Consider the following 26136-nt stretch of genomic DNA (forward strand, 5'->3'; position numbering starts at 1 on the left):
GCCGCATCAATTGGTTACCGTAGTAAATCGACCACACTGGTCCCGGGCAGGTATATACACAGGCGACTTTCGAGGTATCTAGTCACACCAGAACCCTGATGATGGGGACAGTGTTGGTTCCCGAAACGTCGGTTTACTACAATAACCAGTTGACGCGTCTGATTTCCCAAGAAGATTTTATTGGTGGTACTCGCCGCGAAGATCTGAAATCCTATATGTATTTATTTATTTTAAAAGTGTAGGTCCTATTTACTTGAAAACAAAACCTGTATTTCGCCATATAACTTAGTTTAATGTAAGTACGTTGTTTGGTAGCTTTCAACCAGTTTTGATTTCAAAAACATTTCAGTATTTTATGACACTTCAGTTACTAATACCACTGTAATTTTCAAGTTGTTTTGTTAAATTCCTTATGATCTGATCAACGGAAAAATGTGTCTTTGCGCAGTAACGCGATATTAATATTATAGGCCTACGCCTACATAATTTTTGTTTAATCAAACTGTATTTTTTTGTAATTTTTCGCCCTTGCGTTTACACTATATATCAACGTTTTTAGTATCAATACCCTCCTCACTCTAACTGATTTTAAAATCATGTGGCGAGCCGCATAAATAAGTTCTGAGGGCCACGGGTTGTTAATTAAAGATTTAAATCGTGATGAAGAGTAGAATTTTAAACGTATCTGTAGGGAATAATTTTTTTGCCATGATTTCGCAGTTTGGCCTTTCCACTACGACGACATATTCAATTGATACAATAAAGTGAAAAGAGCATAAATAAATTTGTTTTAAGACTTACTAAAAATATCTCGTAATCTGGTGTAAGTAGCAGACCCTGTGAAACAGTTTTGGTGGTAAGAGATTGATGACACTAGAATCGTTTTATAGGAACGATAATTTAATCTACTTTCCTCTGTTTACATGCAGGGTAGGAATTTTTTGTATCATGCCCTTAAATGATTGTCTGTTTTCTTGTCTTCTCTTCAGTACCTAATATTAAACAGTGAACATATTAATAAACACCATTTCGATGTTCAATTACGTATTAAAAAAACTATTTTCTCGAAATAAGCAGATAGAGTAATTGTGCTTTGGCTCTGCGTATGATAGACTAATATATAATAAAGTCGGACAAAAGCTATTTGATAATTGAACTAGCAAGACATATATTAAGATAATTTGTAGGTATATGTTGACATCTTAGTCTGCAAGATCATAAGATGTTAGTAACCAGTTTACGATACTTTATGGGGTTTTAAACCTTGATTGTTTTATTTGCTGTTATTTTCTTTGCCTTAAATGCTACTTTTTTAGTTCTTACTTCACTTGCTACTCTCTTCATTCGACCTCTCTCATTCCTCTACACTTCCTTTATTGTTTAAACATTTCCAAGCTCTTTGCCTTGTTCTAGAAAGACGCTCTAAGTCGGAATCCTCATAACCGTTTCGTTAATTCAGTTCCACTGGTCTACATAGTAATTATGTTGAACATTGTAGGCTAATTAACTTACATGGCGTTTGGAAAGTTGTGCCTTTTCCTGCATTTAAGTCCCTGGTCGTCATTATAATTGCTACTAACAGAAATATTCTGTTGATGTTGTTGTAATGACAGGAGGCTACTCTTTTAGGGCAGAGAAGCCGTATATAGCGTTTCATTAACACCTATGAAGTAACTTCAAATACATAACCCTTGAAATAAACCAAACTTATGCATGGAAGTAAATCTGTAACCGACGACATATTACGTTTTACCAAAAGCCGTAAAATTATCAGAAGTTCATTTAGCCCTTTAACGAACGTGAAACTTAAAACAAGTAAAAATGTATGAATTGATACGGGACAACAGCCATATAACAAGTTATAAGTAAATTATACCCAGTTTCATAATAAATTGTCGAATAACTTGAAAAATATAACGCAAGCAGCTGGCGCCATCAGAAGTGTCTACTACAAAGTTTCACCGAGAGTCAAAGAGTTAATATTCATTAGTGTTAAATAAGGCTCTTTACTGACATATGTTTGAAATTAACTAAATCAAACCCGAATCAAAATCCACAAACGAAATATAGTGTATATCTACTGATCCAAGTTTAATCATAATAGGTCCAGTAGTTTAAATGCTCTTACTATGATAAAATTAACAGGCAGTTCCCAGTGTTTTTTACGAAACACGCCTAAAACGGCGTTTAAAGAAATATATTTTGTGTCAAGTATGTTTGCGTAATTCATAAATTTTATTTACAGTTTTCTCAATAGACTGCTTTATTTAAGAAAATACGAATCAATCCTACGTTGAATTTTATTGTTGATATCAATAATATGTTTTAACCTGCTACAAATGATCATCAAGATTAGATATGCATGTATGAAAAATTAGGAAGAACGCGTTTGAGAACTGTGCTCCGAAATGTATATGCTTTTCCGCACAAACGTCAGGGATAGGTAGTAAATCTGGTATCTCTTTTCACTCCGATCAGATTACGATGTTCAGATTGTCATCTCCAAGGGCATACTGCCATCTCTTGGCCTGTTTCGTAATTTTAGGAAGTATTAACTGCCCCCACTTATCATTTCCTGTTCCGTGAGTGGTCACAGTATGACATGAGAAAGGTATGGCGTCGGGACTCAATTGCGATATACGGGTTTTGTAACGTGCTCGTATTATTAGTTATCAATCTGTGTTTAAATCTGTCGCCAATCAGAAGAGAAGTATTTGTGTTAGTTTCAAGTGAAGTGCGAAATTTGTTACCAGGAGACGTTATTTGCAACAGTATTCAAAACATCTTGAGGTAAGTCACTTTTAACAGTTCTGTAAAGGCTGTGGTGCTATAGTGAACTGCTGCAGTGACCAAGCAACTTGTTTTCAAATCGTGATTTTATTTATGATCAATAGACTTCACACGAATAATTTTTTATCTGTTTAACCCTTGCAACCATTTCAGTACAGCGTGCCGTAACATGTTTGCTTCCATAAGCAATGTAATTGGTCAGCCTTACTTTATGTTGTCATTCGCTTGTCTACCCACAATTCACTCTGTTCTACCAAGTGGCCGGTGTGTTCCTTGTCACAATCACGTAGTTACAGTTGGCAAAAGAGTTAACACAGGGTAACTGAAAAGCGTGCTACATAACTTATTTTCAGAATTTTAAAGTCAGCAAAATCTGAAAGAACAAATATGTTCATTTTAGCAAGCCTATTTCAGAAAAGAAAACATAAACAATTGTCAGTACTTGCAACAGTGTTCTTGCGAAAACTTTTACATACTAGAGCAGGGCGCTCCTTTCGGAGCTCCTAGGGAGTGTTGGTCAAGTTTGTAAAACGTCACCAACCTTGTGTAAGAAACTAAAGTAACCGCATCGAATTGAGGGTTAAAACAATGGGAGTTGGTTGCGTTTTGAAAACTTACACGCTAAACTAACTGCCCTTCGGGGGTTAGATTAGTGTCTCAATCAAGTGTTTTAACCCTTGAGTGAGAAACTAAACTAACCCCCCTGAATGGTGGTTAAAATACTTGACGAACCTTAAATTCTTGAGTAAGACACTAAACTAACCCCCCTTCGGAAGGGTTAGTTTATGTCTCATTCAAGTGTTTTAACCCTTGAGTAAAAAACTAAACTAACCCTCACCCTCGAATTGGAGGTTAAAACACTTGATTAACTCCCCATTCGGGGTGTTGGTTGCGTTTAAAATCTTGAGTAAGACACTACACTAACCCCCTTCGGGGTGTTAATTTAGTGTCTTATTCAAGTGTTTTAACCCTTGAAGAACAGTATGACTTGTATGAATATTATTATTAGTATCAGATTACCATTTTGGTGTTGGTAACGTCTTCTTTCACTTTTCTTCATTTCTTAAATAGTCTTATGTCGCTGTTCGGAGGCGATATGGAGCAGTGATAATGCAACCGGCTTGGTACTCAGCGTTATTTGTTTACTCGGCATTGTTGTGGAACAACAATGCCGTGTATAAACAAATATAAGGTGATATTGTTGATGACGTCATTTCTTGACGACAACGACGACTAATCCTTTCGGAGCGCTTTCTGTAATCTGATATTTTACTTTTTAAGTCTCTGATCAGAGGCCAACAGTTCTTGGTTAGTCAACTATCTACGTCCAACCCCAACCTTGCAAGAAATTCTCCCTTCGCTTTTCTTTATTTGTTAAGTAGGTCTTATATTTTAGTTCTTTACGTCGCTGTTCAGAGGCCAACTGTTCTTGGTTAGTTAACTATCTACGTCCAAATCCACCCTTGCAAGTCTTCGTTTTTCTTCTGCTCTTCTGTTCTTGTTGAATAAGTTTTTCTACCTTTATTAATGTTAGTCTCCCTTCGCTTTGGTTTATTTGTTAAATAGGTCTGATATTTAAGTTTTTACATCGCTGTTCAGAGGCCAACTGTTCTTGGTCAGTCAACTTTCTACGTCCAACACCATCTTTGCAAATCTTCGGTTGTTATTTTCCCTTCTGTTCTTATTGAATAAGTTGTTCTATGTTTATCAATATAAGTCTCCCTTCCCTTTTCTTTATTTGTTAAGTAGTTCTGATATTTTACTTTTTAAGTCTCTGATCAGAGGCCAACTGTTCTTGGTTAGTCAACTTTCTACGTTCAAACCCACTCTTGAACGTCTTCGTTTGTTTTCTTCTGCTGTTCTGCTCTTGTTGAATAAGTTTTTCTACGTTTATCAATGTAAGTTTCCTTTCGCTTTTCTTTATTTGTTAGATAGGTATGATGTTTAAATTTTTACGTCGCTGTTCAGAGGCCAACAGTTCTTGGTTAGTCAACTTTCGACGTCCAGCCCCACCCTTGCAAATCTTCGTCTTAATATCGATCAAAAGTCACTTTTCATAATACTTTCTTAATCGTAATATATCGAATGAGTATCAGTTTACCTTGTTGGATTTGTTAGAGTTGATACTTCAAATAGTTGATAACGTCTTCTTTCACTTTCCTGATGTTTTAGGCCAACTGTCAGTCAATATTCAAGAATGCGACGTGCTGCTTCTGGAGCAGAGATCATGCGACTGGCTTGATAGTTTTTGTTGTGAATCATTATTTGTTTTCTCGGCATTGTTGTGTTTAACACAACAATGCCGAGTATAAACAAACATAAGTTGACATTGTTGATGACGTAATTTATTGACGCCAACGAGGAATCACAAATTTTTATAATAGACATAGAAGAAGACAAGAGAACCATATCTTTAGCGGTTGTCGAGTGAAAAATTTAATTCATAGACCTCTATTACCGGAAATGAAACGGAATTTTAAAAAGATTGTTTAGCACAGAGTGATTAGAACATGTGAGATTCAGACCAGTTTTCCTCACGTTTTGCATATTAATGGGTGTAATTAACTTATTGTATTCTGTTATTTTATTGGCGTGTTTCTGAATCCGTTTATATGTAAATCGAATGAGAATGGAGGGTAGATATACTTTTCCTATAAATTCGTCATGCACGTATACCTAAATATATTTTGAAGTAGGAATATTTAGATGGCAGGAAACGTCAGCACAATGGAGAAAATTGCTTATCCTAAAAATGATTTTAATTATTTGTGTGTATTCTTCATCTCATATTATTATAGTGATAAAATAATGGAGAATTAGATGGGAAGTACACGTAGCACGCATAGAAGTGGTGAGGATTACATACAAAATTTTACTTATACATTCTGAAGGTATGAAACCACATGGAAGAACTAGACGCAGATGGAAGGTGAATATAAAATAGCTCCTCAAGAAATGTATCAGGATACCGACTGGAATTATCTGATTGCTTGTGGCGGAACCCAGAAAATGGAGGTGGTAAGTTTCTCCAAACGCCAGTACATCTGTTAAAAATAAAGGAAATTTCATCATGGGAGTATCTGACTAGTGGCCCTTTTCATCATTACAAAAGTATGAAACTCAAAAGGAATTCTATTTAAGGTGTTTTTTTAAGAAGTTGGGGCTGAGCCGTGAAATTCTGTCAAGAGCGATAAGTCAAGCAGCAGACACAGTTAACATTAAAAGATAGCACATCAAATTACAGTTCTGACATTCCTGCGCCCGTACACTTCATCTGCATTGTCTGAAATTATTCGAAAGGAAGACAGGCAGAATCACTTTTAGTTCTTGTCAGGCCTGCCCTCTGCTTTAATTTGTTCAACGACAAACCATGGTTAATGTTTAACTATTGAAAGAGTCCATTGTGTATAACTTTTCTGTCACAGAATTTCTTTCCAGTGTCATTTCAGAGCTGGTGCGTGGAGGAAACTTATGTTTCAGCAACCACTTAAAATACGTCATAAATGACAAGCTCATCTGATCTGTAAGACATTTTATTTATCTTTCAGCAAGTGAACGTCCTTACTCATTTTCTTATTAAGTTATGAGATAGAATAAAAAGTTTGTTTCGAGAGTCATTTGTTAGTACTATTCCAGCGTTTGGGACGTATAGTATGCCGATGATAATGGTTGGAACAGCAAATAGTCGGAATTTCTGCGTAATTTGCTTTGGTTTTTACTACTAAATTTTTTGGAATTGCCTTGAAATGGGTATTATCATTACCAATTAAACTGTTTATGGCCATTCTTTTATTCTATTCTACGTCTCATAAATTCATGTGGTTTATTAATAATTACGCGTTTAGGCAGACTGATGTTTCGCAAGCAAAATTCAGCGGCCATTTCTCACAAATGTCTCTCCTGATTCTCACTAGATGGCTCTAGCAGACATATCGGGATTGAGTAGAAATTGTGAAGAGGCAGTGGGCTTGTCAGTCACTACTCAAATGCACTGTACAAGACAAATAAGGATAAGTTGTCTTGAGCAACTGTCCCATTCCTTGAAGTGGAAGCGAATGAATGTTTATGCAGATTGGTCATGAGGCTGGTCTGTCCCTGTAATACGGTAAAACCTGTACATTGACATCCGTCATTCTCGTGTGAAAAATGTTACTGAGCCTTTCCCACTAACATTCAGTACATTTTTGTAGGTTACGTCCATTTTTTGGAGTGCGGTAGATTAATGAAAGAACTGGAAGCATTTTAAAAGGGTGCACGATATTTTATAGTACATGCTATCGCTTTTATATCAGCATATATAAGGCAATTTTTTTATATTAATGTAATGGAAAGCTATTAGCTGATATGTGTCCTTTTGCCAGTTTTTTGAATTAGGGTTGAAATAAACTTCTAGTGGTACCCTCTGCTAGACAAAAAATGAAACATGTAAACGAAAACATTAAAACTTATGCTATCAATACTATCACTGAAAATTTTAACTGATGGCCGCTAAACGTTATATTAGCTGCAAAACTTTCCTATAAAATTGTATTTTTGCGCATTTCACTTTATGGCTTTCCACTACAGGTTTGTGAACTGATAATTTCACCATTTAACCTCATAAATTCGGCTTCTATATCCTTTATAGTAACTGGAATATTGCACGTTCTTTATAAAGGCCTGTGGGCTTGCGGGTTTGAGACCTGGTCTCGTACGTTTGAGAATGATGTGTTGAGCAGGGTATTGAGATAATGATGAAGGATGGAGCACAGGAGTAGAGAAAATTATCTAACAAGGGGTTTAAACATTTTCACTCTTCGCCTAATACCGATAGATTATTACGTTATGGATGAGAGGGTGCGGAACATGTTGGATTCCTTATTGGAACAGATCACGTGTGAATTATGCCTAGATGTGAGCAGGTTAAAACATAATTTAAGGAAGTTGTAAGGACAAAAACTGGATTGGACTATCGGAGTATATTTTCTAAATTAAAAACCTATATAACCATGGTGATGAATCTTGGCTTCCATAAAGCAGGATGAATAGCATAAGAATTGCTTAAAGAAGACTGTTGTGGAGTTAGTTTACTTGAGTATTCAACCTGGCGGATTGGTCCAGAATTGATTGCTCAAACTATGAGCTATGAGTTTCCCCCCCCCCCCCCCCCAAGCGCCTACATCGCGTATAGCTGGTCAACTTTGCTTTTTTGCGTTGTTTGGAACCGTATTTTTTTCAACATTTAATCAGAGCTGTAGATTGGTTTTTTTAGATGTTTAATCTTTTCCAACAAAATCAAATTAAACTTTGCGTTATAGAAAACAGTGGGTTGAGAATGCAGTTAGAATGTAGGACACATGAAATGCATACAGAATTTTGGTACGCCTTTTTAAAAACGGACAATTGGAAGACGGGGAAGGAGACGGGTCTTATGGAATTAGGTTTTGAGGACCGAAGTGAATGAAAGTGGCTCAGGAGTTCTCCATAGACGGGGGCTTTGTTATTAGCAGTATTGAATCTATGGGTTTCCACCAGAGCGTGCCCTACATGAGGCAGACTGTCACAGATTTATTTACTTTTTACACCGGATATTTTTCGTCCTTGTTACATTCGTCTACCCACCCCTCACCCCCACTCCCACCCGGAATGTAGTATCAACGAGGGAACCTATAAATGTGAGCGAAACCACTTCGTTTTATTTATTTTAAACCTCTGTCCTTGGCGCAGAAGGGATGGCTTTTCCCATATTTTGTTCACACAGACCGTTTTCTTCAGACACTAAAGCGTTTTTCTGCCTCAGTTTATCAATTTGTTGCTTTTTCTTCTTTAGCAATATAAGCTATATAAGTTATAATCAGACGCCGTCATTTGTTGTTCTTAACCCCGTGAAGTCGAGTGAGAGAGAGAGTGAGAGAGGATAGTTGAGGAGTTGAAGCCAATAGAATAGTATGGGGTAGAAATAAGAAACTATATTTTTGGGGATAGAGAGAGCATCTTATTGTTTGTTCTTCTGGTCAGTATTGAATGAGAGCGAAGACGTTGAAACGAAAGGATGAAAGAGGAGGCAAAATTTTGATTTTTTAATGCTAAATTTATAATTTTGAAAGGTCAAGTAATTTTGTGGCCTCCACGGTAAGGAGGTGAATTGTTATTAATTTAAATCAAGAGGGCTGATTGAGAACCGTGCAGTAGCAGCTTGGAGCTTAGGAACCATTTCAGAATTTGTTTGAAAACAGAGGAAAACCGAAAGAAAGTAAAAGAAACCTGTGTGAAATGGCCGGTCTCAGGATACATACTGAATTCTAGACAGTTGTCCGGCAAACAAATGAATATGGCAGGCCCGTACATTCTAGCAACTTGGGTGCCATAGGCTTAACTGATAATTTTAGTACATTTTATGCAACAATTCAGTACAGTACAATACAAAACAATAAGATGCAGCTTATCCGTGTCTCTTGAAGCCGAAGATCCGCTAAATAATGTTTATTAATTCAGTCCGTAAAGAGACAATACGAAAATCAGTTTTTTAATGCTGTTTAAGGAAATAATCGCTGTTTACACCGAGAATCATATGAATCCCATAAATGTGTTTCGATAAATAATTTCGAAAATATCTTCCTTCCGTCTGTCTCCAAGTAACATCACCCAACTAGAAAGAAAGTAAAGCAGTCTCGCTACACGCAATGTAGGTCGCTTGTGGGTAGAGGTGCGTGTTAACACGTTGGCTCCCATGGGAGCCACTGGTGGGTCACATGAGAATTGGTTTTAGTACCGCGAGAGTCGCCAATGGGTCACAGTACTGTATCGATTATTGGAGACTCAGTGTTCATCGTGTGAAATGTTGAATTTCTAATATAATAGCTGGGACAAGAAAGAAACGCGATGCGTGTGAGTGCTACGACTGCCAGGCGGTTCCTACCGTAAGAGTTCTTTTCCTTACCGGTGCATGGTGAGGGTCACCGGTGAGTCACGATGCGAAATTTATGCCCACAAAAATTACTTGCGAGCCGGCGAGTTAAGGCAGGGAATTCATGTTTAGTTGCATAACTTTCAGTTACTCAAGGTAGGTTGTGCCATTGGTTAATGCCGTTTAATATTTATATGAAGTACAGCCTTTTTATAAACATCGTGAAGGCCCATACTATTTTTTTAAGTAAGTAGGCACAGTGAAATCCTAAGGAACAAAATTAAATTTGGCCACACTTTCATTATTCACATACGTACGCTAAATTGTGTTGGTATTGTATAGTTTTATGCGAAGAATTAATGCACCAATCTTTTTTTTTTTTGTATTTTAAAGCATAGGAATTTAAGAAACATGACTTCTCTTTGGGTTTACCTCAAACAACACAATCTTCCTTCTTTCTTGAAGTTTGCCGATAATACAACTTGCAGCCTGGAGGCGGAAAATTTTCCACATGACTTTCCACTTCCCGCTTTCAACATCGGTTATAGAATACCTAACCCATCAGAATTAACTGGACTGATCTTTGATGTTTGGGATATAATTAAAGTCAGGGTATGGTACTGAACATCTCTTACACAGACAGTTGAAGTTAGTGTAGTACCTTAGTTACGGAATGTCAGAATTCTCTAAGGTTAACTAAGGAAACCAATTTTGTAATGGCCTTGTTTCATACAAGTAAATGATGATTTATCACTTCGCTTATACACTGTTAGAACTATAACTGGCTCCATGTGGGCGTTTGGGGATCCACTCAGTGTAACTAACTTGCTATCAGCTCTTGTGTAACAATAAGCTTTGTTCCTATTAACAGTCTCCCACAGGTGTGAAGTCAGGTTCTCACGGCAGCGAATATAAAGATGGCTGTCTTCTGGATTGTTGCACCATATATGCTAGTAGAAATATATAAATGTTTCAAATGTTCTTGCAGCGTTCATTATCAGGTCGATGATTTAGTCTTCTTTACTTGTCGACCTGATGATGGACGCAGCAAGTACTTCTGAGACGTCGGCAAACTTTCCCAGACTAGACGCCTCAGTATCCCAGAAGACAGCCATTTAAATGTCACACATGTTCAGTTTAAGAATAAGTTGTATTTTTAAACTCATCTCAGCTGAAATAAAATATTTCAGGCAAATAAAAATGTCACTTAGAATGAATCAAACTATACAACATTTTAAGTAGGTCTGCCGTTCCGAGCCTTATCCAATTATGTGTCCTGGTTTTGGCGTTTTAGTTGCTGACGGAGACGACAGTAATTGTGCCTATAGTTTAAAATAATCTAATCGGAAGAGAATAGCTCGTTTTTGTTGTAAACATTACATTATTCATCTAAATTTCGTTAGTCGCATACCTCGTAGTCTCGTTTACGCACATCGGCGTTTGCGAGAAAAGACGTTGATCTGGAAGTGGATGACCTTGATTATGGGCAGAGAAGGGATTTCCGCTTACACTGGCAGATTTGAAATATATATATCGACGCCATGAATAAACCCCTACCATAGCGTAACAGAGCGTGACAAGTGCAAAATCGTGTACGGAAATAATCTCCGCAGACCAACAACAACAACACAAGGAAATGGAGCCTGACTTCTCTAGCAACGAAACATCACTGGACATATCCACAGTAACAGTAGCTTGTTACAGAGCTGCTCAAATCGAATGACTTCAGTGGCACAACCGGAAGCCCTCTAAGAATGCGGATGCTATATATAAATTGAGACTTTTTATATACGCCACTGTATCTCCTGAATACATTCCAAGAATTCAATTTTTCTCTGGAGGGATATCATAAAAAATATGAAGCGATGGAAAGCAGTCTTCAGGATTGTGTCATAAAGAGTCGCTGAGCTTCGATCATTTTACAAAGCCTTTCTGTAGAGTTCAAGTTGTTATGAGGTACAGTTTATCCCAAAATTTGCCTCAACTAATATTGACTTACACAACGAAGTCTTCGTTACAGTTATGGGTACAGACAGTTAGGCTAAGTTTCTGATAGGTAATTTATGTTATTATTCTGCTGCAAGCAGTTTAAAAAAGGAAACATTTTTATAATAGTTTAATAGACGATTTTTTATCATCGCGTTAAATTCAATAGCGTCGAATTATAATATTGTTATGTACAGTGAGTTGGAAGTATATAAAAGAAACCTTGTTTAACTTACAGCCTCCAAAATATCGAAGATGGATCTAGAATAAACACAAATAACCTCAATCAAAGTTTTCAGCTTCCCAGCCGAAATTTGAACGGGATACCATCAAAATTTAAGGTTAGATTTCGAATCACTACACTGCAACATTCAGTGAACTGCATTGCATTGTACTGAACAGCGTAATATTACTTAAATTTCAAAACGCCTTCAGTAAGAATTCACTATTTCAGTTGACGTAAAGGAATACTTAAGAACCATCCGCTATACTAAAGTTTTAGTGTAGATGATGGTTTCTTGGTTGTAAAGACGGCGAGAATGACTAAACCACTTATACCCGTCTATACCAGTGTTATAAAAGCCGTACGTAACACGAATTTCCATTTATGTAATGGCTTACAATTTTGGCATAGGTATAACTTTTAAATTTAAGTTTTAAAGCAAAGTGAAACTGTTGTATGGGGTTTTATATAGCAAGCCTTTGTTTTTGAAAGATGTATCAAGTTAGACGTATTCTAGATCGAAAGAAGCCGAGCCCAAAGGAATGTTTAAGAAATAACCAACAATCCCATCAGAAACATGGAACAAAATCCACGGCGCACAAAGAATATTCATTACCTTTTTAATAAAATCCTGCCATTTGCCCTATCCTGAGATAATTCAGTTCGATCAATATATCCTCACATCTTATTTATGTAAGTCAAATGTTAATGCATATAATACTATTGTGCTATATGAGATTTTACTCGACAACAAAGTATTAAGTGAACTGTATCAATATTCTACACATGCAGACACAGAAGCGTATATACCAGTTTACTGCCAATAATATGTATGGCTTATCCCCTTGGTGGCTATAGTAACCACTTCAACCCAGGGAAAATAGGAAGTAACACCAAACATAATAGGAGACTACAATTTGTAGTTATGAAACCTTATTACTACGCGATTTATTAGTGACTTAACATCATTATTGGTTTTGAGTATATAGATTTTTTATATAAATATATATGTATTTACAAAAGGAGCTTAGCTGACATTTTTCGTTTTCGTATATTTTTTCAGCTTGTCTGTTAAAGATATTTTGTATCTGTTATTTACGTAAGGTTTCTTTCTTTACAATCTAAGTTTCATATAGTGTGAATTTGGCTAAGTTTGCTGATTCATTTTACTTAATATGTGCTAATATCGTTGTTAAGTGAGGTTATTAATTTGAGATCCGAATGTTATTGTGACGTCTGTGATCATTGTAAACGCGCGAGATGCAGAACGAAATGTTCAACTTATGGTTGAATAAAGAACAGATGAAGGTCAGATGACTGAAATGTGTCTGCAGAGAAAGTTACGTAATGTGTACAGCAGATGAGATTTTAAGATATGCTAAAATTTTAAAAACTATATTATTATGAAACTGACGATAAAAAATAAAATACTGTATCGTTGTCCCAGTTCTGTTTACCCATCTCTTGTAATGCACAACAGGGCAGGTCCTCTTAACACTTTGAATCATGAAGTTTGTCTAAATACTAATTAAAAATATATTTCCTTTCTCAAAGAAAGCACGACGCATCTGCATTACAATTACCATTTGGTTGAAACTGTTTAAGAAATTAGTCCCCGATTATTCTGAGAAACACAAGAGACTAATTAATGCTCTCTGTAGGCAAAATTTTGGGTTGTCGAATGCCAAATCAGGTGGTACGTATAGTTATAACTTCGCCTTAGAGAAATAACTCCTGATACTAGGTTCGAACGGAAAATCACAATACCTTCATCACTCCACCACAAGGAGCAGATATTCTGTGTTTCCATAACAAAGTAATTGTATACGTACATTGTTTTGAAAGCTTCTATCCCACCTGCAGGCAAACTAGAACTGCACAAATGCAAAAGCGACAACTATTCGGTTGAATTATAGTTCCTTGGCTGTACATTGAATACGAACACGTTAGAGAAATGTTGGAAAAAATTTATTCATCGCTTTCATATGATAAAATAATGCACTTTAAAATGAAATGTTATGCCATTTCAGTGATACTGTGTCTGGGTGTGGTTTATTGCTTGTCTTTTTACTATAGTTCCGGAGCCATGTCCTTTATTGTCAGAAATATTTTATACTCGCCATGTCATAAAACTACTGAAACTACGAGGGGCTTCTCTTCAGATTCAGTTGAGTTCTACGATGTCATTGAAAAAGACACCGACGCCACGATTTGAAGTCTGTCTGTCAACTAACTTTGTGATACAGGGTGTTTAAAGTGGCACATATTTATGCAACCGATCAAGAAATTTCTTATTTTTACAGGAGTCAAAGGTTAACTACATTTGTAATAGAACCCTGACATACGCCCCTACTCTGAACAGCTTAATCTAATCCTCATCACCACAATATATATTTTTGAGATCCACTTTATTACCACCTTCCCATTTCGGAAGAGTTCTCTTCCCTTCAGTTTTTTAACAAAATTCTTTCCACATAATTCTAGTATTTCCAATGCGTGCTACGTATCCTGTTTATCACAACCCACTTTGTTTGCTATTATAAGATTTGGTGAAGGGTATAAATTGTAGTAGTCTGGACGAATTTGTGCGTTCCACGTCCTTTTAAAGTAAGCGGCCCCCCTTGGAGGGGGTAGAGGGATTGAGAGGAGGTTTAGCAAAGAAGGAAGCATGTAGCCCTGCTGTAAAGTAAAAAGTAAAGCTGTCCCACTATACGCCATGAAGGCACTTTGGTGGGGGGGGAGGGAAAGAGACGATATAGCTCCTAATCATTCTTGACCTCGGCACTAGATGGGGTGAGCGGTCAGCGTCATGCCCTGGCCACGCTTTACCCCAGGGAAGGAATCCCGTTACCCATTGAATAGGCGGCTGGGTGGGCACCAGAGCCAGTCTGGAAGCAGAGACTAGAGGAAAGATCCTCTGCCTCCGTCGGGAATCGAACACCGGTCGTCCAGTTCGTAGCCAGTTCCGTACTATAAATATTATTTACGCCCGGCAGTGTTTTGTGTCTCGCTGTCTCAGCTTCTATGTCGAAAATGCCGTTTGTTTCCGTGGGACATGACTTTGTTTCCCTTGTACCGGAAAGCTAGTTACGCAGATGTTTGGTTCCGAGCGCTGTATATAGCTATTCATCATGCAGTATTTCCGAGTTTTATTCTATTCCCACCCTTAAGGAACCAGATAGCCTCCATAACGCCCCGTTCTTGAACACTTCCAGTCTTCTTGACACAGAGTATATAAATTTTTCCTTAGAACTTTATCATCTATCGTCTCATTTTATAATTATTTTGAATGTTATACATCGCTTTGGCGTTCTTATTTATTTAAACCAAGATGTTTCGGAGATTGGTTCTATTTGTCAGATCAGCGGGGAGGGGGGGACAAAGCCTTTTTCTGTTGGTAATCTTTGTAGAGATAATCTCGGTGTTGAAAAGTAGCAGATAGATTGTAGACCGGCGCGTCTCAGGGGATTTATTACTATAATTCGTTAATAATAACATTTCTCCCATATCATCCTGCAAAGGTAATATACAATCCAGCATGTGCTGTAAACTACATTATTCAATTTACGTGTTCTCAGTCCTCGTTGAGCATCTCGAATTCACAGTTCATAATCACTCTCAGCATTAATTCGACCCTAAATAATCCCTGCAGTAGACGGTCACTGAACAGACTGCGAATTAACAGCTGCAGTAATTGTGCATTTCCATTATCGTGACCGCTATGGTTTTGTGTTGTAAGTGTGGCACGAAAAGTCACCAACTATTGTCGAGTAAATTGTTTATCACATTGATAACACGTCATATTGTTCGGAAGGTAATTAGTTAGATTCTCGCCTGCAGTAGCGGTTATTATAAATTATAAGTTTCAAGGTCAATTGAGACTGTGTTACGTATTTTAGTATGCTATGACCGCCTTCCTTTTTTTCCCACCTGCCTAACAATAAGTTCTCGCTCAAAGGTGCAGATGAGGACTTTTGAAATGTAACCGTAATTAAATTGGGCACAATAAGACAAAAAATCAGTTGCCGGTCTACACTCAGGCCTAATATATTTCCTCCATTATTCGTAAATAATCTTATAGAAAAAGTTTAATTTTCTGAAAACAATAATTTTGAAAGGATAGTGTCTTGTGACGGACATTTGCATTGCAGTACAAGTTTCATATTGTTTTTCAAACTGGCTTGTAGATAAACTTGCAGAGATGTAACGTACAATGAAAATTGTATTCTCTGAAGTATTTTGAAATTAGATATAAATGTATGTTGGTCGTTTAGTTAAATTGTATCGATATATCTGTATCTATAAAGAAATATTACCAATGCGAAATTGTACGTTGAAGCAAAACAAGGCATACTGAACTGAATAACCGATAGACTAAAGGAAAACTAAATTATTTTGCAGCTCGGCTTAATTTGACTGCGTCCTATTTTATACTGGTTTCGTATAAATATTGTTTGAGCCATTAGAAAGACATTAACCTTTCGCTTAATAAAATAAGAGAGTAATATATTATGATTTGTAATAATGAAATTTATGTGGATTTGTAATCCTGATGTGGAATTGATGTTAACATTGAATGTGCTATTACGTTGCGTTTACACTTTGGGTTGTTACGAATTCTATATATCATCATATAGAATGAATTATCAGTGCGTTAGGATTTTTTTGTTATGTAGTCCTGCACAAAAGAAGAACGCTACCCGTCCTTACTTGAAAACACCAGTATTTATTCGTTCGTGTTGTTTCTTTGTTCGTTTGTTTCATTTTTAATTCACTTTGTGCATTGTTAAATGATACAGCTAACCGACGATCTGAAACAAGGAAAGAAGATGAAGTTCCAGGAATTAAAACGAAAAGCTGAGAATAAGGAAAACTGGAGAGCTCTTTTTGGGCAGAGCAATGGACCTGTCGTCAGACAGAACACTGAATAATAATTGTTAAATACTTTCATTTCTGAAAGTGACTTTACTCCATTATAATGTTTTTGCAACGGCTGTGTGCAATTAAACTAGCAACTGGCTCTTAGTCGAATAATGCACAGCGTACATTGCAGCAGTGTTATATTTCCTTACCAAACGTTTTAAATAAGACCAGCACAATAAATAGACTTTAGTAAATTGTGTGGGGCTGCATGATAAATTCGAAGGCACTGAACATCCATACTGTTTTGTGAAATATTGCTTTGTAATTATTATTGTACATTACAGTAACATTTTCACTGTATTTGACACACCAAGCCTGAAACAAATGGTCGCTTGATTTGTTTACAAAACTCCGAATTGGAAATAATAATCCAAACATAATCTACAGAGTAAACTAATAAGAATGGCGGTTTGCAATTGTATCGGGATAAAACATAAACTTAATCTGTTATTAGTTAATAGCAAATAGCAAAACTAAACAATATGTGTAGTAAATTGAACACCACACACAAAAGATAATCTGCCCAGTACTTATGAAGTCAATTCCCTTTAGTTCTATAAACGATTTGTGGTCACTGTTTACGTCACAGAATAAATATAAGTTTGCATTTAATGTCGGCTAGTATCGAGTTTTAGACATCAACAGAAGACAGAGATCCAGAAAGAGAAATTTCATTCAAATCTTCAAATATAGTTTTACCACGTTTATGGACTATTGCCCTTTTTGTTGGGGCATGCAGTTATGTATACGGCTTAACTTTTTCAACAGAAAAGTTTGTTGTCTGTGAATTCTTTAAGTTGAATTTACCATTTTTTGGTACGGTACCGCTTTTGACTGTGTACAAGATGTGTAATGTATGTATGACTTGAGACATTCTCACGAGGAGGGTTAGTTTAATTACTCAGTTTGCCATTTTAACAATACAGTTACCAGAATAATAGCTTTAACACGAAATTTTATGCAAAGAAAATAAATATTTTGTGTCTATTCCTGTAATAAGCTTGTAAAGATAAAATGTTTTACTGAAGAAGCACGAAGCAAAATGTGTTAGAGCAGTTGACATTTTTACAGTAGAAGCACTTGTACTTGTGGTAAATTGTATTATTTCTACGACGACGTTATAATGAGATTTCTTCAAGGGGGTCTTCGACGATGTAAACTGAATTGTCAGCACAGACTGAAGAAACATTTTGTAATATAAGATCCGACAAAAGAACTCCTGTACATCACATGGTGTTTTCAAGATCAACTTTTGTCGCCAACTAAATTTGAAACATAGGCTTCAATAGGTTCATCTAATTCTGTGTATTATTTGAACTGAAAAGTTCACACATCACTGATGTTTATTGTGATGCATGGCGTTTTAAGTGTGACACCACAAAACTGCATGGAAATATTACGAATAATAAGATGTTAAATATGAGTATATTAGAAAAATGCCATGTGTAATGTATTCGGTTTCACTGGTGTCCCTGTAACTAGGTTAAATTCCTAATTATACAGTTATCGAGTCATGTTTAAACACGCGTCCACACCACCAAGTATATGTGTCAAATAATTACGACCAGAGCAACTGCAGCTGAAGCATTATTTATGTCTGATTAATTTGTTGTGAGAACGGAGGATTAATTTGTGTACAGAAATATTTTAGTATGTTGTCTTATACTAATCAAATAGGGATGTTTGGACAGTATGCAGTCTATTATTTGAGGTCCTATTACGGAAAATAGTTGTAGTTCTTTGCTTAAGAATACGATATACCATGATAATTAGGCAGACAGAGGCATATGGAATACAAGAAAAAGAATATTGCAGCAAAAGTCACGAAAAGCTAGAGATAAGTGGGTGTGTATTCAAATGTATTCTAGATGAAAAGGTAAAGATTAAAAATAGAAGTAACTTGCGATAAAGTCTTGGGTCTGGATAGGACATTTTTAATGTCCCATAGCAATATGGATGTTCTTATTCTTGGAACTTTTTGACTTCAGTAGTTAGACTGTATCCGTACTTTTTGAATCGATCATTCCATCCTACTTCCTGATTCCTTCTATTGTTTCATAAATTATTTGTTATCACTAAGTGCTTTGGTCACAATCTTCTACGTGTTCTGTCTAGTATCTAGTAAGTAACATGCACAGCTGTCTCTGCAGCAAAATATCTGCAACTCCTTGTTTCAATTTAAGGTCCATCTGTGTGTATCCGAAGTTACGTCAACTTACATATTCACTGCTACACGTGGGCATTATATTTTTGGGTGACATCATGCTTAAGAAATGAAATGCATAACAGAAGTAACAATTTATCCTCTAAATATGTGTTAATGTGTAGAAATATTTGGCGAGTATCGTTTTCGGTATTGTCTTTGGCTTATACATTCCTGCCTGCTGATAAGTCTCTATAACGGCGTAACAACATTGCGTGTTCTGACAAGTAAACAATACCATACTGTTTTATCATTTAAGCTAAATGAATTGTGTTTGTGACATTGGTTTCTCTTTCTCTGTCTGTTAAATAGCGAGATATCGTTTTAATAGGCCTACACTTTGTTGATAATCTGAATTGAACATATATATATGTATAAAACACAATCTTGTTGTGGAAGCCTAATAAATTAAGGGCGTGGGTTTTGGAAACAAGAAACGCACTTCTCTACTCCTACTAGTTGTGTTAAATTGGAATTCCTATCTCGAACTTAACAGCTTAGGACGAGCTTCAGAACTTTGCACACGCGTAGGCATCACTTATCTGTGATGTAGAACCTTAGCTCTGAATTATCCTGGCAGGCCATACGTGACATTACGTTAGTGTAGTTTGTTAGAGGTACAGGAGTTCAAGATGTGGGCGTATTATATAATCACATCAGTAGGCTACTTCTAAATTATCGAAATAAATGTAGTGATAAATAGAAGCATAATTTATTTTACGTAACAATTTTTATAGCGAAACGTTTTAGATACTTCTTTATCTAAGCTTATGACATAATGGAAACAGTCTTCATGTAATTCTCGCTCTGTAATTCATTGGACCGATAAGAACAGAAGTTAGATTAGGAAGACTTCCAGGTTGTAGCGCCGTGTAGTCTAGTAGAAGTTTACCGACTTTCAGAGGTGCTTGCTGTCTCCATCATTAGGGTGACGAATGTCACTGCGCTGCAAGCCAGAAGACAGCCATCTTCGGACTCACTGCCGTGAGAATCTAAAATCCTAAAAAGGTGGATTATAACCATTACTATTTTTGCAGAACGCCTGTATCAAATTCCATTGAAATCCTTCGAGTAGTGAGATAAAAAATGAGAACGGACAGAGCAAATCTCCTCACGTATTTATTTCGTTCGCTGCCTCAAACATACGTATAAAACAGTATTTTAATACATTACTCAGGACTCGTGGAAACGTTCTACTTTTATTCCATTGTCTTCCCGTCTATATAGTTTCTAGGATTAAATTCACGTGAACACGTTTTAAAGATCTGCGTGTCCAATATTACATGGTATTATTACAATATTATTTACTTATGTTTATGTAATAAGCGTGCAAATTAAATATTTTCCTTTTAGTTTTTTAGTTTAGTTTTTCCGTTACATAGCAGATTAGATAATAAATAATTTACCAAGCACGTTTTTTTTAATATACTTTCTGAACAGGCTCTTAAGAATAAAAATTCTTACACATAACCATTTCCTCTTCAATTTAGCGTAAAGCATGACAAACACAAACACACATTTTTCTATAGACTGTACTCTACTTCTTGGGCTTTCTCTGAAATTTTTTTAACATACCTGTGTGTTTAGCGTAAAGTATGACATAAAAATCTGAAGCGTTCCAGACACTATACTACATTTTTCATTTTCATCCGCGCCAGTATGAAAATTTTACGTTTGTAAATAAATTTTAAACTGTGATTGAAGTTTTGAAATTGGCACAGCGAAATGACGATTCTTTCTTTCTCTCTCTCTCTCTCTTATACACACACACACACATACACACACACACACACACTTCTGAACACGTTGTATTTATAAGTAGGCCAAACCTATTAAGTACAGAATGGTTCTGAACTTACGCAACCCATATTAAAATATTTATTGATGGTTGCAGTTTAATCCATTTCGATTGGATTAATAAACACACAGTTCAGCTGTGACTATACAAGAGCCACACAGGTCACATCATTTTGTAACCTGTTCGCATCAGTCCTTGATTCGTCCTTCAATAGTCGAAATACAAGAATGTCTTTTTAATTTGCCGAAATGAATTTAGGGACACATTTCCTGATTCTCCTGCGCCAAACAAATGGGTAATGTCTCATCTGGTGAACTGTTTCTGTGCACGACAAAAATCTTTTCGGTCGACCTCCGAGTTTCAGTGACGATAGTGTGGACGATATCCGTCAGACTTTGTTACGCTGTCCATGAACGTCACTGAGAAAATTTTCTTTTATAAATGCTTTGTCTTACGAAGTGTACAAATACAGCATGTGCCAGAAATATGTTGCGTGATTTTTCGAACACTCTTTGTATTGGCATTCTATTTCGGACTAATTTAGCTGTTTTTATGGAGTCCTTTGAAAATGTTTGACCATCTGGATTTGCTTTAACACAGTTTGTACACATTGGTAATAATCGAGGGATTTAGTGGAATAATTTCATTTAATTCATTTTATGTTATTGTGAATTTATGTAATGAAATTTACTTCTGTCTGCACTATAAAGTGTTTTCAGTTAAAGTCACAAAATCATTGTTTAAAGTATAAAGTGGATTATTACATTAAAATATGTTTTATTGAAATAAAGTACATATCAACATTAAAAGATCCTCGATGTCTGAAGTATTCTGATGATGGAGCGTTATAATATGTAAAATTGTTCCTTTGAACTTTGTCCATCTACTGAATTATATATAATGTTATAAAACTAAAATGTTTCGGAAGATGAATTACACTTCCGTCTTCAGATAAAAGGGAGAATAATACATTACCTTAGCCAGGAGGCCCAACAAATAGGTTTTCTGTGTTCTTAGCCATTTTTACCTAAAAACGGAAGCAGAGGCTAGCTTCCGGAACGCTGTCTTTTTATATGTTACAATTTAGACGTTGTACAAGGTGCAAAAGAACAGTTTTACAAAATAATTCCCATACACGTAACTGCCATATGTGGGAAGTATTTTTTCTCTTGTTGAGAAATTCGGTAGGTAATCTTTTAACTGTGAGATGTGTGTGAATACGCCCGATGAAGTACGACCTGATGGATCTCTGGGCGTTAGGATTAGGTGGTAAATATAGTATCAATGCAAATATTGTCGGATCTCAAATTCTTGTTTTTAGATATAACGAAATGCAGATTGGTCTGTGCCGTGAAAGAAAATTATTGGCCAACCCTGTTACATCAAAGTTGTCTCCCCCATGACACCAAGCATTGCGTTGTATATGTCAATACTTGTACTTCGTATACGGAAGCAAATCACAATCCTTGCATAGATCATGGGCACGTATTTTGTGTTCCTGTCAGACTGTCGAGGAAAATTCTGAAACAGTACTTTACAATAGACCACGACATTTGCTTGTTCATACTTCCTTATTCATAAATCTCAAGCCATCCTAGCGTTTGACGTTGCATAAAGTGCGCTGTTTTTAACACTCTGCAAACTAAAGGAAGCGGCCGCCACTAACACAGAATGTGAGACGGGCGGATGTGTGTGAGTCGGGTAGTAGCGTCGGCGAGGGATCGATATACCAGCAGCGGGCCGGGCGGGCGGGAGGCTGCTCCACAGCGCTCTGCTGTCACCGCGCGGTCGCTACTGTTCATTCGTACCTCCGCCGTGTTCCATGTCGCTCGCGAGTAATAATCCGCCGCGAGACTGCCCCTGATCCAGTGACCAACAGCCGGCTGACACCCTCTTCGATCTCGTGTAACCATCGCTCTGATCGCAGGTGTACAGTGAAACCGGCGAAATCCTGTTCTTGACCAAGTGTGAAAAAATGGTTATTGTATCAGAAACTCGTTGGATCGAAAACTTTTACTACAGCAACAGTTTCTGTAATTATTTAGTTTAAAATGGAATATTCTAGGAAAGAGACAAAAGAGATCGCATATCATGTGACGTCACAGAGATCAAGACAATCTGCGGTAAGTACCAAGCAAGGTCAAGGTCATTCAAACCTATACGCGTGTTAAGGGATATTGATAGAAATTTTATGTAAAACTTATTAATCTTTCTAAATATATGTGAGTGAAATTTTAACAGTTAAAATCGACAGGAGTTTGGAAGACTGAAGTTTGTTAATAACATACAAGAAATATTGACGTCACAACATAAATAATAAAACTTCTTGTGCTGTTTCATATGCTCTAGAGCGAATTTAGGAACCGGAGAGTTATTATAATGAACCTGTTAACACGATAAATTGTTTCGCGTCATTATCGTCTGCACAACTGTAGTAAGAATACGCATCCTGTTTCTGCACGCCGTCAAGACGTGATGTTTTGTTGGCTTCACGCTAGGTCTGGCCTGAGTCGATACTCATTGATGCTCCCGCGTTTGCGGTGTCTTATTGCCAGTTCTCTAAGCCGGAAACTGTTGAATCTGTTTCTGTTATTGTTACGATGGCATGGCACTGTGACTGCGGAACTGCTGTCGCTGACGGGCCCATCGTTCATTCCCCCAACTGATAAATGCGAGCGAATAATATTGACAGAGCAAAACCGAAGGACTCGGAGAAAACCCTGTCCCAGGTTCACTTTGTCCTCCACAAATTACACGTACACTGTTCTTGGAGCGAACCCAGGCTTATGCTATAGGAAGTTGCACTCACGCTAAAACAAGTCCAAATTGAGTTAATTACAGATGAAAATTAATTATCGACAGAAGTTTTTGGTGGTTTTGGCGTTTTATAATCGACCGTGTTAGTGCACGTATAATGCATGACTGTCCATGTTCTGAATAATGACGATAGATAGCGCAATATCCATATGAAGTTGAAGCTCATCTAAGAAGATAATTATGAAGTATTTAGTGTGTACCTTAAAAAAACAGTACTTCTGTGTTATAGAAACCAATAGGGTAACGGTGTGTAAAGAAATTATCGCATTTAGTCATGGGATTAATAGAAAACCCATGAATATAAAATGTAGATTGTTAAAGCAGATGACACATACAGTTAACGATGTATTTAAATGGGTTTTTTATTTTACAAATGCTATTAACGTTAGACAGGTTTTAGAAGTACTTCTGATATGGGTGACGAAAACAATGAAACAATGTAATATTATATATATATATATATATATATATATATATATTATATTTCATAGTCGAAATGTATGGGAAAGGAATACATGAGAAAAGACGGAAGGAGATGAAGGCAAGAAGGGGATAAAGGAGCAACGGATGAAGATACAAAATAATGCATTCTCCGCTGAATTTTAGCTGACCTACATGCGAATTATAATAGCCGTGATTTCTAAAGTCTTTTGAAATTATGCGTTCCTTCCATAAGTTACATAATGAGGAGATAGTCTGTGTAGATCGGCCAGTGCTTCAGCTTTTGGTTCAGTTTGGCATTCAGGTGTGCAGATGAATTTAATTTGAATGCATGCTCGTAAACTGTGCTGAATACATTTTAAAGATTTCTAAGAAACGGCTCTCCGTACCAAGTATGAGCGCCTGACGAAATGTAAACCTCATTAAGCTTTATAACGTTCGTTTTAACACTTTATAATATTATGTATGTTTGATTAAGTGCATGGAAGAAATCGCATATACCTCTATGAAACGTTCATCCATAGAGTTTATGGCTATTGAATATAGTATCTGCAGTGTAGATTAGCTGTAACGAATTTGTATTTGAAATAAATTGGCATCAAGTTCAGTCAGACATACTAAATTTTTAAAATTTTATGTGCTTCAAGACAACTTTCCAGTCCTTTTCCTACTGTGCGACTGTGTACAGCGTGCACTTTCTTGGAGATGTGTATATTGGCTCCACTAGTTGTCACAGATACAAAGCGTTTCTCGTTGTGTAATATCCAAAATTTGTTACATACTTCATCCATCTTCTTTAAAATACGTTTCTGAGCACTGTGTTCGATCCTCGTTATGTAAATATTCGTTAATACGTCTCCATATTTTGTTTTCACTTATTGCTCAAGATTCACATTCATTTGAGCAAAATTAATTCTTTCTGAGCTAGATGATATTTAAGCAGTTTTATTGTTACGCTGATTATGAATCACTGTACTGACATTTTTTAACTCTTAAATCAGAGAGCGTTAAAAATGAAAGTTGCGTATGTTCAAACGCTGTTCTTGGCTGAAGTGTTAGTTTCCTGGAAAGTAGGCCTAAACGTTAGAGTTAAAGAATCCGTGAACTGACTCGTACAAAAGGAAATCTTCTTTCTGGTAATATTAAGGAAGCTGTGTTACTTTCTATAGACAGATACTAATCGTAAGTGTGGGTACTGTTAACGAAAGGTATCTACTTTATATACGAAGAAATCTTAAGTAGTTCCTATAACGCGTTACATTTAAGTGATTCTAATCTTTAAAAATAGTTTACTTCACGGTCATTGTATGTACCTATTTTAATTGGAAGGTATTTGGTTCGAATACCGGTAAGTCTTAAAAGAAGTTCTTATAATGCGTTATCTTCCGAAATAGTGATTTCCACAGATCGATTTATCTACACGGTCAGTGTCTGTATTGCAGTTGGAAGACATCTGATGAGTTATAACCCATATGGTAATCAAGCATTGTATTATTGTTTTCAACTAATCAGGATCTTATACAGATTGTATATGTATTGATTTCTAGAATTCTGCCTCGATTTGGCAACCTGTCTTGTTTGTAGTTTAGCTGTAGAAATGTTTTTTGCTGAAGGAAAATTACATTTATTCATTGGGCACTTGAATATTTTGCAGTACACAGTTACTCACTTGTAAGTACAGGCCTGTCATTTATTTAAGGAAAGTAAACATTACACTCGTCTTCTGAAAAGCTGACGTTGGGAATTAGGGGTTATGAACCGACTCGTCTTTGCGCTCTGATGACCTCGAGCTATGTTTTGTGTCAAGAACAGACAGGACCAGAAGCAGGAAAGCTGATAGGAAGCAACGAAAAATAATTAAGAAAATCATGCTTAAACAAGAATTGGTTCTTGGGTAAAAGTAGGAATTTACGTCGTCTTAAATCTGTTGGCGAATTATATTTTGTTGTATTCATAATATACGAAGACGCAAACTTAAATAGCATTGTACAATTGATATTTTTCGGGTAGGCGAATTGTGTTTTCTTTGCGGTAGGAACTGAATATTCATATAGTATTTAGAGCAACTT

The 26136-nt window shown here is 36.4% G+C and overlaps 1 protein-coding gene across 3 annotated transcripts in view; it reads left to right on the forward strand.

Annotated features, from left to right (window-relative positions):
- Positions 1-2411: 2411 nt before the first annotated feature.
- The window catches only part of RhoGEF3 (Rho guanine nucleotide exchange factor 3), a 417890-nt gene continuing 394165 nt past the window's right edge, over positions 2412-26136 (forward strand). Inside the window, exon 1 of one of the 3 annotated variants that reach the window (XM_087358941.1) lies at positions 2412-2790. The gene's annotated coding sequence lies outside the window, so the exon portion shown is untranslated. Of the gene's footprint in view, positions 2791-22651; positions 22933-26136 lie in introns of those variants that run through there. The other 2 variants (XM_087358938.1, XM_087358939.1) reach the window with 2 other exon arrangements.

Source organism: Zootermopsis nevadensis, unplaced genomic scaffold (genome assembly GCF_977971745.1).
Source record: "Zootermopsis nevadensis isolate Lab colony 2312 unplaced genomic scaffold, Znev_1.0 Znev_ptg000030l, whole genome shotgun sequence".
Taxonomy (NCBI): domain Eukaryota; kingdom Metazoa; phylum Arthropoda; class Insecta; order Blattodea; family Termopsidae; genus Zootermopsis; species Zootermopsis nevadensis.